Here is a 12,801-nt window from a genome sequence, read left to right as displayed (position 1 = left end):
TGTTCTTTGAAATTGCAAACTTAGGTTGGGTAAAATTTGCGATGTTAAGCCTGTTCTGGGACTTTGTATCAAATTTTGGGCACTTAGGCATTTGCTTTGTATCTAGTAGCTATTGAGGGTTCCAGACGGTCTTAGGCTCATTGCTGTGGATAGTATGCAGTTGGGTACATCTTACTGAGTGATTTGTTTTTCAAATGTCTCACTAAAAGTCTCTTCCAGCCTTGCTTGCCCCGCATGCCATTAGAAAACTCTGTTTCAGTCAAATATCAAAAATTCCGTCCTTAATTCACAGAATCACAGAATTGTTAGGTTTGGAAGGGACCTCTGGAGATCATATTATCCGACCCCGTGCCAAGGCAGGGTCACGTGTAGCAGGTGACAGGAACACAGCCAGCTGGGTTTGGAATGTCTCCAGAGGGGAAAACTCCACTTCCTCCCTGGGCAGCCTGTTCCAGTGGTCCCGAAGAGGAATTCAGACCATTTAAATCGCAGTTCAATTTATCTTGGTGCCTTAGTGAAAAGAATTCTCGTCCCTCCCCTAATTATCCCCAAATGAAGACAAACCGGATGCTTTAGTTCGGGTTTTCCCCCCGGTGTGCGCCGCGGGAGCTGCTGTGCAGGTTGTGTGCGGCACCACCGGGAGGCAGCACCGCACAGGGTCGGGCCGGGGCTCTGCGGGCGGGTCTGACCCCGGCGGGCGGCGTGGGCTGCTCCCACTGATTGCGCTCGGGGCACTGCGGGAAAAGGAGATCCCAGCAGCTCCCAAAGGCCTTGGATTTAAAGGGTCAAAGGGTTTTTTGCCCGTTAGCTTTAACTTTTGTAAGGTGTCTCAGAGACCAAAAAAACTCCACCCTCCCAGTCAGGGGAAAAAAATGAGTCGACAGTGGAGCAGTAATGAGACCCATGTGAAGTGTCGGGACTTAGTTTCACTGCCCCGTGACTACAGAGCAGGCAGCAGTTACCCACCTGTCCATCCCTCCCCACCCCTCCAGCTATTCAGTTCTATAGGAAACTTCTCTCTTGCTGCTGTTGTAATAGGTCTGAACTTCATCTGTCATGTCCAAATTGTGCTGTACCAGAATAAATTGTTGTGGCAGGTCATTATAAGTCACAGTGCTGACTGCTTGTTAAAGCCAGCACTGCATTTCTCAGTTACTCCAGTCTTTATGAATTTTAGCAGCTTCTCTGCTCATTCCATCCTCAAAGCCAATACAAAGTTATAAAATGGAGAGACCAAATAGATGCAGACTGCATTCCTCATCGTAATAGAAGATGTATATTTTGTTTTAATGCTACAATGTAACAAACTTGACCTGGAGCAAACCCACTAGTCACCAGTATAAAGGAACAAATTGTGTACCTACAATACATAAAAGTCAGGGTTATCTCCAAGATTCAGACAGATATTAATTAGACATCTGAACCCGAGTTAATCTTCACAGGCTCTCCTTATGGTCAGTTGACACAGAAAAAGTAGGTGCACAAGGTAGTTGATCTTATTTTAACATTTTGTTGTCTAGAATATGTCACACAATTGTTCTCTGGAGATGCATCTACTTTTCTGTGAAGGGAGGATGAAGATGAGATTCAGAGATCTATATTGGGGCCTTTTTTTTTTTTTTTTTTATTTTGGAGCACACCTGTGTAAAATACTCCTCTTAAAATTCAGATAAAACCATTTTTAGTGTTTCTGCTAGCCTTCAATAGTATGTTGTCTGTATATAGGAACTCTTGGTTTTCTGTATAGAGTAATTCGCACACATTTAATTTGTAAATGTACGTTGTGTGTGGGATTTTAATCTCACCTCCTTGTATTTAATCAACCCTCTAATGCTAAAAGATAATAAGCTCTTTGGAGAAAAAAGACAGTTATTTATGTATCTTTCTGGCACTTCTTTTAAAGGGAGCTTATGATTTCAACCGTTATCTTTAGGCACTTCTAGAAAAATGAACATGATAAATTATGATTTACTGGGAAATTTGCACAGAATTATCTGAAACTTTAAATACAATCGACACAGAATGTTAGTTCCACTGAGTATAACGACAGCTGTTGGAACACTGCAGAGCAGACAGTGGGACATACGTGGAAGCTGCATGAACTAAACAGCGTGTTTGCTCAGACATTTTGCAGACATCTCGTGGCTTCTGGAGAAGTAGAAGTTTATGGCCTGGCATGCCAGTTTATTAAGGGTCGTGATGCAGGTGAGATGTGATAATCAATGTATCACAAAGTTTTTCATCGTGTAGAGACAACACAAGATGTTGGAACAGCCAGTAGAACTAAGAAGCCTTGCCAACTGGTCTTTATGAAACATAAATACAGAAAACAGTTGCGCTTATATTCAGCTTTAGTGCTTGTCAAGATGAAAAACAGTTTCAGGTCAGAGGCAGTGTACCTTTTTAAATAAGACCAGTTTTGACTGCTACCAAAGTTTACAATTCCTCAGCAAAAGGATCTCCCTATCAGCAAAATATGAGAGAACAACAACAACAGAAAAAAAAGGTATCTGGAAGAGCTGGTTTTTAGCATCTCTTCTGCTAAAACTAATAAAATGTTAATCATGAAAGTAACAGAGAAAAATTAAATGAACAGTGAAAAACTACTGCACTAAGCCATTACCATGTAGAATAAAAATTAACCCAAGTAAAAGATTAAACTCTTGAAGCATGACCTTCCTATACAAACATGGATTTCCTACTCACTAATGGTGACAAAACAACTTAATAGTTTCATGCAAAGATCAGTGTTTCTTAAACACTCCTAGTCATTAGCACTAAGTTTTTTAAACGCTGCTGAAGTTTCTTGTCTTAAACACTGCTAGTTTCTCATTCAAATGTGTTTTATTTGTTTAAACAAATAATACACTAAGTACCATTTTTCTGAAGTCGGTGTCTGTAGGAATTACACTGCATCAGAGCTGGGCTGCAGGAGTGGTCCTCACCTTCACTTTAGTTAACACAAACTGATGATTTCTATTGAATAATAAATGCTAGGAAAAAAATTCCCTTGACCCTTAATTAGTTAACATTTGGTTGGTATAAGTAACATAAGGCTTCATATCCTTTTTAAAATTTATTTAAAATTTTTAATACTGACTGGCTTCAGTGTGGGTTCACTTGTAATTTTCCAAGAATAGATGTTTACAGAATTCCCTTTCCACCATGCCATTTTTCCTACGGTTAAAATCCTGGTATTAGTGATGGGGTAACAGAGTGGCAGTGAGTTCCACAAAATTTAGAACTGGATTAAGAAAAAAGGATTTCCTATCCAGAGTAGAAGCACAGTGCAAGTAAAATTCATGGGAAATTCACCATAAGCAGAGGTAAGAAAAACGACAGAAATTCCCTTTCTAGAGCATATATTTGTATTAAATTACTGAAAGAAATACGCTGTGTGTTGGCTGGATGGGGTTACAATTCATTGACTTTATATGGCCATATTTGTTGGAGAAAGATTTGAAGTGAGCCCGAAGAGGCCACTGGTAAGGCTGAAAGGTGACACAATGGCCTGTGAGAGAAGAGCAGCAGTGGTTAGTACCTACACAGTGCCTAGCCAGGCCTTGTCCAGTCCGTGGACAAAAGCTTGACTTGTTAGAACAGGGTAAGTGTTTTGTTTCAATATGACCAAGATTTTAACTCATGACTTTGTGGAAATGATGCAGGAAAAGACTTGTATTTCTTTAACGGTGATGCATTTATTCTGCAGTGAAAATACCTGTGTAACTCTGGCAGCTGAAACCAGGACCCTGGGCTGTGCCACACCCGAGGTGGCCCCGGCAGCAGAGAGATGCTCAGGATCCCTCTGGGCACATCCTTACTGCAGCAGTCTGGGAGAAAGCTCAGGCCCCCACTGCTGCTCCCACACCTCCTCCTTGCCTCCCCCTGTTCCACAAGCCCTCGTTAAAGCAGTGGCTTCCCACTGCTGCAGGGACAGCCTGCACCAAGCACTGCTCCCAAGATCACATCTTGCTTGACTTCACACTACATGCTCCTCTAAATTGCCCAAGCTGACTGTGCCCCCAAACGTTACCCCATCCCAGAACATACAACACATACTTCACTTTGATGCTAGGAAAGCACCCTTCTCACAGGCTGCAGGACAGTTTCCCATCATTTCACAAACTCCAAACTGAAAGATAACATAGAAAAATCAGTATTGCATGTTCGGTTTAGAGGGGCACCAGAAAGAGTCCAAGGAGGACTGTGGGATGTGAATATGCAAGTCTGCTCTGGAGGGAACTAGCCCAGCTAGTGTGAATGTAAGCCATATATATTCCTCTTACATTCCCAGTATAAGTCCTTCTTGACATCAGGGACTTTTTTTAAAATTTAGAAATACAAGCTTGCCCTCTGAAATCAGGTAGTGTGAACCCACAGCATTTTTAGAGATTACCTGATCTTAGATTACCTTTGTCTGTTCAGAGTACCAAGTCTGAATGAGTCTGGTGCAGGCTTATACAGATACAAAAAAGCAGCAACTCACACACATAATTAGTCTTCTCTAAACAATCTGAGTCACCAAGATTCTCCAGTCCAGTTCAGAGATGCCTCAGTTGAGACTCCTGTAAAAATAAAAGTATTTTTCTTCTGAATAAACAAATATTCAGAGAAGAAAGTGCAGTTCTGTAAAACCAAACAAAATCTGGATTTAGGAGCAAGCATCTTCTTACACAGTCAATGTTGGAGTAAATGAACCATACCAAAGGTCACTAAATGTCATTGTTCTGTAATTTTCAGTCTTCAGAGGATCAAAGGAATCTAAAGAAATGGTTCAAGTTGAGACACTTGGCGAAATAATGAGGTGAAAGGCTTCCGAAGTTTTCTGGAGGGAAACCCACAGTAATTGGATATAATTCTAAAAATCTTCCTTTAGGCATTATTAAATAAAAATGTCTATCCTTTTTAGGGTTCATGAAATGTCAACAAAAGAAAATAGTGGTATAAACACCAAAGAGCTGTTTTTCAGTTTTTCTCAGGGCGTAAGGGGTTTGTTTATTCAAAGATCTGTGACACTGGCAAATACGCTGTTCCCCTTACATAGCTTGGCAGGTGTTGTTTTGGTTTTTTTTTTTTTAATTTTTGGCTGTACTTGTATGACAAATTCATTTTGCTAGAAACACACTACCAGTTCAGCACAGATTTTTTTAACAATTAATCTCCTTACGTGCCATATTTTGTCCCCTTAGAGCAGCCCAAGGAACTGATCTTAAAATGCCCAAGGAGATTAAAAGATACACTTCAGTCAGTTGCGGAAGTGTAACTCAGAAGCATAACTGATGAGTCATTTGGGGAATTTCACTGTTGTTGCTGCGCCTTTTTGATCAGCCAGTCCAAAGGGATTTCATTAACATCTCACTAGTACCTCTGACTGAGTAGAACTTTTGAATAGATTGTGAAAGCCTCTAGAAATAATCTGGTTTTAAGTACTAAGTATATAAATGCAAATTGAGTGGAAACAGCTGTTATTTACATTCTGTGGACGCACGATTTCACTCCCTGATGGATAGGGGAAGAAAAAAGCCACTTAAAGATTGAAATGTCCTTAAAGAAACTGGAAAAATGGGGATCTAATAAAAATACATGCAATGAACCACATTGTTGGGTGGTATAAATTGGTAAAGCTTTCCAGGTTTGCCACTATAACATTATACAGCCCACCTGCTAGGAGGACTTGAAGAGCTCTATGTATTCCTTGGAGAAAGTGGGGGAAGGGGTTGAAGGAATGAATATGCTGAAACAAAAGCATACGAACAAATTCATGTTTCAGCCTTTTATGCAATGGCTAACTGAGAACCTGGCATTTTCAAAAATAGTCTCACAGAACAAAGCCCCCATTCACAGTAAGATTTTGCTATGGATTTACGTTAGTTTGAGATTATGTTCTGGAAAAATTATAAAAGCTCCTGAAAAATGTAAGCAGCAGTGACCAGGCCTGAAAGTAGAGGACTGTGCTGGAGGGAAAAGAAAGCACAGTGTGAAAGTTGCACCCTTCATGAACTCAAGCTTTTTACTAGCCTGGCAGAGGCTCTCCTGTGTGTCCTCCATTTACCTGGAGCAGGTCCCTGCTGTCACATGTTCCACTGGAAAGCTCATGCTCCCTCCTGCCATGCCTGCTTCTATCTGCAACATCACCAGCAACCACCTAGAGTTGAAAAAGTAATAGACTGTCCTCAGGAAAGGTAAGGCATGTTTAAAAATGTACACAAAACATGGCTGCTAATTTGGACCAAACCCACTCAGTCGAATCAGCGATGGGAACCTGGGACAGGGAAGCAAAGGTGGGATTGTTTGGCTGGCTTTTCCTTATAGAAGGAAAAGGAGCTGACATACCCAGCACAGCTAAAGCTCAAGCACCACAGAACGACTTGATTCTTAAGAGCCTAGGGAGTGATTTCCTCCAAGATTAGTTCTGTTTGACTTAGGATTGCTTTGTGCCTGCCAGCACACAAAACCTGTCATAACACAGGCGAAGGTAGGACAGAAATATCATTCTTGTTCCATTTTAGGTACACTCTTACCTGCTGTTCTGTCTTACGCAAAAGATACGTCTGATGGCTAAATGCATCCTTTTCTTCCTTACCAGAACAAAGGCTGATCTACAGCAGCAGGTTTTGCAGCTCCCTTCTGTCTAGCATCATGTGGCATGAAATGCTGGGGAAAAATTCTGCTGTGCCTCAGGCATCTTTCCAGATCGCATTTATTCACGGAGGGATAGTTTATCAGAGAAATGAGCTCTGAAGAGACTACTAAAATTAGTTTTAAGATTTTGAAATGCAGGGCAATGGCACTGAAAGTCAGAAAATATGTCTAGCCCAAACTCACACTTTATAAAAGGCTTTGCATATTTTGTAATGATTATGGATATTATTTCTCCTCCTCCATTCATTTATAAAGACAGAGGGATCATAACAAACTTAAGCAAATCTGAATTTGGTTACACAGAGCCATCTGTTAATTCTGGTATATGGCAGTAGAGGGCATCTAAGGACTTCAAGTCACATATGGTAAGGGATTAAAATCTGACGGCTGAAGGAGTTAGTACTCTCCCCCCAGCCCTTCACCCCACCCCAGGACAGAATTGCCACCTCATGAGCAAAGAGCTCACGAGGCTGCTCCTGATCAATGGCAATTTTGAGCCACACTGAAACTGGTGTTCATCTTAAAACACCAGTCTGAAAGCTGAAGTTGTTTAGGAGGAGATGCAGGGGTTAATTTCTCTTCCCTGCGGCAGGCAGAGCTCTGTCAGAGCCACAGGATGGTTTTGGGTACAGTACAGGGGGAGATACTGCTTCAAACAGTTTGTCCAATTTTATCTACTACTCTTCGAGCTTTAATTTCCACATACCTGGAAAAACTGCTTACAGGAGGAGCAAGCAATTCTGGAAATGGACAGGCTGTGCCAAGAAAGGGCGAGCTGTGGACCAGTGCTGTTTTCCTTAACCAGAAAGAGTAGCCCTGTGTCTGTTTCCTCTCTTGAGCCTAAAAAATGCCAGCCTGTCTGGCCTGCATTTCAGTTTACCTCGTCCCATTATGCCAGTCAGATACAGGATGATGCGCTGAGCTATCCTGACGAAAAGCAAGCACTAACCCTGGCAAACAGAGAGAAGGTAGTTGGCAGCTAGTGCTGTTTTCTTGTCATCTGTCCAGGTTTGTATGACATTCCATATCCAGCCTCTCTTTATACTGAAGCAGGGAAAGCAGCCATGCCTATCTTGAGCCAAAAGAAGCCAACACCTCAGAGGCAGGTTAAGTTCATTACCTGACACTAACACTTAATGCACTAATCTGAAAAATGCATTTGAGCCCAGCAGCATATTCGCATACAACAGGCAACATATTTTCAATTAGCTGTAAGAAGTTTAAAGTTATATAAATACATTAATAAACATTGATTATCCTGTTATTCAAACTCCAAATACAGCAATATATATACTCCAATACTCAAAATACAGCAACACATCAGGCCTTATGCTGGTCTATTATAGCCTTAGCCTGACATTTAAAAGTGGCTCATGCCCAGAAAAAGGTTCAACAACTCATTTAATGATTCACAGTACTCCTAAAATGATATTCATCTGTCTGCTCTCCATGGCAGCACTTTCAATCATAAACACTTAATTGCAGGAATTCATCCTCAAGGCCAAGTAGCTCTGGGTGAATTAAACTATCCTTAATGTAAGAACTAGAACAGTGATTTGAAATTAATCTTTTTCTGATAGGAGGCCATTTAGTCAGATACTTATAACCCAGTTTCTACTTCATCTTCACTTTATTTTTCACTCAAAAATCTCCCCTTTAGAGATAGCCACTGCATCACCTGTTTTAGTTTTCCGTATTAGTTTCGAAACTGACTCTCTGCCAACAAAGGAACTTTAATTACTTATGGATTGGCAAAGCAAAGGAGAGCTGCCTTCATGCTGTCTGTCAGGAAAACTTTTTTCACAGACATTACTTGCTCTCTTTTACTTTGAGGCGCAGGACTTGCAACTGGCAGGAAAACATCTCAATCCTCCTCAAGCATAAGTCTTGTTTTTTCTGGCAGCATCTAGGACGAGAATGCAAGATTTCACAGTGCGTTCAGCTGTGCTATCTCTAGGATTTTTCTAAAACAAAGACAAGAGTGTATGATTCTCTAAAAATCCAGAACTTCAGAGAGCATGATTCTGAACATGTGTGTGTGTAGGTGTACGTGCATATATACACCTATATGCTCTTTCTCAGCCAAAAAACAAGGTAAATAAATATTACCGACACAGCATTTTATGCTATAATCTGAATATTAAAATCCATATCAAATATTATCCTAGTAGCTGTTTGAAAAGACTGTATCAGAAATGGTCCCTTCCAGCAGTCCTTTTTTCTACCATGTTCATGACAAGGAAGCATGATAGGGAAGAAAATGCTATCAAAGCATATATATTTACAACTTATTCTCCAGTAACTTTCAGCAATATTTAGCTAGTTTTAGTCAGAGTGAAACTGGATAATTCACAAAATAACATAGCATTAGACCAGAATTCTGCTGTTTATAAAGAATCCTAACATAGCATAAAATAAAAACTGCTGTGTAAATTATCTTTTTTTTTTATGCTTAGTACCCTATGTCACCACATTCCACTTTTCCTTTACTTATCTGTCCAAAGTATTTTTATGTTATTTTGGTTTTACCTTTAATTGTAAATAGTAAATTGGAGAAACTAAGCAAGCACTACATTTAATTATTTTCACTGAAGATCCCAAGTGTGCCTAGGTAACCTTTTACTCAATGCAATTGAGGCCTTTACTTTTAAATAGTAGATAGCACAGGATGAGACGAGAGATGGACTTAAATTGGACTTAAATGCCACCTTTTTATAGTCAGTTTCATGCTTGTCAGTGATTATCTGTCTACCTGTCCATGGAACCAAAGGGAATGATCCTTCAACTGTCTCTGAAAGAAAATAACCTGGATATTATTTCAAAGTACTACTCTCTTGGTGCCATCTTTTGATGTTTGCTTTTAAATTACAAGAGCTGGTTTCCTTTTATAGCACCCCTGATTCACAGAGGTTATTCACTGAATTCTTTTATTATTCTCCTTTACCACATGTATATTGTCAAGAAAGGCAAAGCATTCACATATGAATAGATAAAAATGGCAGGAAATAAGGTGGCAGCTGGTAAAGAGTAAAACTGTTTGGTGTAAATCTTAATCTAATTCATCAAAACATTCTGTTCCTCAGGCAGCTGGAAAGAGCAGAGTGATCCCATACACTAAAATATTTGCCTTCTCTATGTTTTATTTATTATGTTGTAGGAACTCTTTGTGAAATAAGCAAACCTTTCTCCTAACTGCTGAGTGAGAAATCTTCTAAGAGTTCACACTGCAGACCTTGTTTGTCCTGTGCAGTTACAATTAACTCGTTTCAATTTGCTGGAGCTAAAGGCTCAATATTCTTATTTCTCTGCTCAAGAACCAGACTGTAATCCCAGGACAGGGAGAAACTGTACACTGTTATTTAGACTAGGTCAGGTAAACAGTTGTCAAAATATGGTCAAGAAGTAGAGGCATGTGATAAGCAATAGCTGTCCTTTTAACTGAAGGGGATTTTAACTGACCAAATGGTATGCCGTGGATAATGGATATTCTGTGCTGCATCTTTGGGAAGTTAAGGATGCAGAGAGCAAGGAAAGGGCCCTTGTATTCTTCCAGGTAGCTAGGTAAATCTCTCTTAATAAATCAGTAAATCTTTTCAGTGAATCAGAGCAAATTTAGCAAAATCAGCTGGGTCAAAAAGACATTATCCCTCCTCTGCTCACATCATATTATATAAATAAATCAACATACTTGCTCTCCAGTAAACTTGGCATACTTTTCAGGAACAAAGTAAAAATCATTTCTAGTAACAGGCACTTCACAGGACTGTAAAAACGTTGTTGCCTCCTTCCTCGGTCATGAAAGGGATTTTTGCCTAAAGGAAAAAAAAAATAAATTCACTCATCCTTCCCTGTCTTAAGCATATACATTTGTAATCAAGTCAGAAACAATATATTCTGCTTGTGATTTTCAAGAACTCTTAATGTTCATACTTTCACTACTAATATAAAACTTGATTAAAATTATCTACTGTATGGATGATATACAGTCAGAACCAAAGTGTTCACGAGTAATAGAAAGTATCGGGAAAAATAATTAGGGATATCTTAGGTTTGTGCCTTTCATCCCCAGTCGGGTGATATGCCTCTAAAACTGGCTCAGAAGCATTCCTATTTGTGTATGTACAGGCAATGTTTACCCTATAATTGCTACCCCAGAACATACAGATTAAAAATAAATAAAGCATTTGGTTTGAATTGTACATAAAAATTTTAAATCCCCACTTGTATATAGTTTTTGTATTAGTGACTGTTTAGAAGAATTACTGTTTGTTACATGGCAGATTAAAAAACCCTTAATTTGTTTACATGATGGAAGGCTAAGTTTTCTGAGTCTGCTCCTTCTTTTCTCTTTCTCCATTTCACATCTTTCTCCTACTCCATTCTGATTTTTATAAAGTAAAACCCTTAAGGCAGACCAAACCTGTATTAAATATCCCGGTGCCAAAGAAGCTAAAAAGTAGCTTTAAGTATTTTCATGCACTACATATGGCCCATAGTCCCAAAAGTAATTTAATTTAGTCACCTTTTCTTACCCTTACAGCTATTTTTTTTCTCCCCTGTGAGTGTATGGAAGACTCATGCAGACAGAGGAGAAAAACAGCAACTAACATAGTTGAAAGAAACAGTGAAATACAGCCATACTCCACCGAGGCTATAGCACTTTCAGATGTCTCAAGCCAGAGAATAAAGGTAACTGTGAACCAGAGTACTCTTATGAGGTGCCAATATTGTCATTTAAGGATTGATTTGCAGTTTTTAAGTTAGAATTTCATTACTCTTGTAAGTTTATCAGATATTCAATGCTATTTTTAAGAGACATTAAGTTCTCATGAAAAAATAACAGAACTCTGTTTAGGAAAGATCCTGCTGATATACTGCCTATTTAATTTTTATGCTACCTTTTTCATAACAATATTTGAAGTTTAAGTAACAAACATTTATTACATTCTTCTGTTCTTGGTTCTCATTCACCACATAAATCATGGTCTTCCTCTCTTCTGCCTTTATAGCAGCCAGCTGTGGTTTTAGAAACAAATTATTATGACTTCAAGTGACAAATAAACAGCAGAAGCAAAGGAACTCTTGAGATACTATCCACATAAAAATCCCATTAATAAAATAACGTAGGAAAAGAGAACTACAGCGAAGCTATAAAAAAGCAACTTTGCATCTAGACAAGATGTATTCCTTTTCTCCAAGATGCATTAGTGAACTTTAAAGTAATAGCCCTAATTTGAACACTATGATATCAGAACATTTTTTGAGCAAAAGCTCTGTGCCTACATATACAGAATTATTGTAGTAATAAACATAGATTTGTATTAATTTTTTATTGTTCTTCTGAACATAGTGAAGTCAGTGCCATTCTGAAAAAGTAATAGAGGTTTTTTACAAGATCTCACGTCATAGGTAGCTGAACTGTCAACTAAATTTAAAGGGGCACAAACCTATTCTCTCCCCTCTTCACATCTGTCCAACGAAAAAACTTAGTGGGGATTCCACAATCAGCACTGGAGTCTGGATCTGAGGCTGCCTGAACTTCACAGACAAAAACAGGAACAAGAATGACCTTCAAGACCTAAATTGCTTTAAACCATTTCTGAGAATGCTTAAGAAAGCCTGTGTTTGTTCCTCAGACCTCATTTTAAATCTGTGCTGCTGCCAGTGATTAAAACCACCTTTTTTCATAAACTGAATAAATTAAATTCAAAAGCACCCAGGCATTACAAACAGATGAAATCATACTGACCAATATTTCACTTAACAAAGCAGATTTTTTTTCTCAGATGAACCTACTTAATTACTGAATACAGAACTTAATTTTTAAGATATTAATTCTCTTATCCCCTGATGCTTAAGAATTATAAACAATAACTGTTCCAAAATCCTTCAGGAACAGTCCTTATTTTTTTTTTTTTCAAAGAAACGTTGCATTTCAGACGTTACTGGGGAGTGCGACCCAATGCAGAGTCTCAATGTGGGAGCTTTCTCTGTGTAAGGGAGCTGCTCCGCTCCCTCAGCCAGAGTCTCCAGCCTAATACATATTCATTTACCTCTCTGATAACAAAGGCTCCCTCCCCCCTCCCGCTCCGATTTTTAAATATATTATCTTGCATTAATTTATACGTTTGGGTTTCTTTCCTGAAATCTTTAAAAAGA

Source organism: Corvus moneduloides, chromosome 4, assembly GCF_009650955.1.
Source record: "Corvus moneduloides isolate bCorMon1 chromosome 4, bCorMon1.pri, whole genome shotgun sequence".
Classification (NCBI taxonomy): Eukaryota; Metazoa; Chordata; class Aves; order Passeriformes; family Corvidae; genus Corvus; species Corvus moneduloides.
The sequence above is the reverse complement of the archived record's forward strand: the minus strand, read 5'-3'. Positions refer to the sequence as shown.